Source organism: Schistocerca serialis, chromosome 1, assembly GCF_023864345.2.
Source record: "Schistocerca serialis cubense isolate TAMUIC-IGC-003099 chromosome 1, iqSchSeri2.2, whole genome shotgun sequence".
Taxonomy (NCBI): Eukaryota; Metazoa; Arthropoda; class Insecta; order Orthoptera; family Acrididae; genus Schistocerca; species Schistocerca serialis.
The window spans coordinates 1,019,059,464-1,019,061,063 of NC_064638.1; positions in this window are offsets into that span (position 1 = coordinate 1,019,059,464).

Sequence of the window (1,600 nt, forward strand, 5' to 3'; positions counted from 1 at the left end):
GACCAATAAATAGAAAAAAAATCATAAGATTAACAACGCTGCTTTTATTTATTCCTCTCTGTTGGGCGAATAGAAACAAGAAGTTTTTATTTTCTTAACTTATAAAAGGGTAAGCTAGGTTCAAACCTGACTGCAAGTTCAAAGCTAGGCTCAAGACCTATAACACCATATAATTTTGATTCTCGTTTTTATTTGTACAATTATCAGTTTTTTTTCTTTTAAAGCTGAAAATTGTTTCTGTTCAGTGCAGTTTACGGAACCCCTCATACAGAGACAGTGAACAAGTAAACTGGTGCTGCACATGTTCTTCATAACAATGAATATTCATTACAAGGAGGCAGTCTATAATAAATTTCAAGTCTCAACCTACTACAAAGACAGTAAACGATTTGATACAGAGGTTAAACACTGAACTCCTCAAAAATGAGTTTATCACACCGCACTGGAGTGTACGCAGCAGGATGAAACTGTATACAGGACTGGGACTCGATTCCGAATCCTAGAATTTTGCTGACAATGATCTTATCGAGACTAGCCCGAACAGTTTCATTTCTACCACTACTTTTTTTTCTATTTTACTTCACTGAGGTTCGCCTGTACTCCTTGCTAGACTGGCATTTGTGGGAGAAAGCATATCGTGGAGAAGTGTCTTAGACTTTGCCTACAGGTCGTTTCCAGAATGAATCGTTTTCTCTGCAACGGATTGTGTGCTTATTTGAAACTTGCAGATTGATGAATGCGGATTGAGGTATGCAGGTACTAGTCACGATCCGCCCTCACAGCTTCAATGGATACCATACTTCGCAAAATCTCTTCTGCAAACATTTTTAGACCATCACTCCTGGCAGCATTTTACTGTGGATACCATACTTCGCAAAATCTCTTCTGCAAACATTTTTAGACCATCACTCCTGGCAGCATTTTACTGTGAGGATGGGTTGTGAGTCGTGGCTGGATGGTTCCGTCCACGTCTGGTAAATTCTATTCTGGCATACAGCATTACGTTGTTAGGAAGCCAGCACGTCTAATGGCCGCTTTATTTGTGTGGTAACGGTTTTCAGCAAGTTATGGTTCAATTGGCTCTGAGCACTATGGGACTTAACTTCTGAGGTCATCAGTCCCCTAGAACTTAGAACTACTTAAACCTAACTAACGTAAGGACATCACACTCAACCATGCCCGAGGCAGGATTCAAACCCGCGACCGTAGCCGTCGCGCGGTTCCAGACTGTAGCGCTTAGAACTGCTCGGCCACACTGGCCAGCAGCAAGTTATGCCGAGATAGTTTCTGCAACAAGGCACCAGCAGTATTGTCTTCTGCTTTCTTGTGCGTGTGAGCTGTTGTATGTCCTTCATGTCGACGCGAGGTTTACGTAACCTCCATTCCGTTAAAATAAGGCTGTTCCGATGGGCAGCTGCAGCTAACCAAAGGTAGCAAGGCGTCAGGGCGGTCTGGCTGTGCACGCGACGTTGATACCAGATACTGATGAAATCTGGGTCTAACAAGCAGTGCTTAACAGAAAACTATGGAAAATCTCTTTTCTTCTTCTTTGATAGATATTCTTGACAGAGATCGTCTGGACGTTCTCCAATTTCCTCTG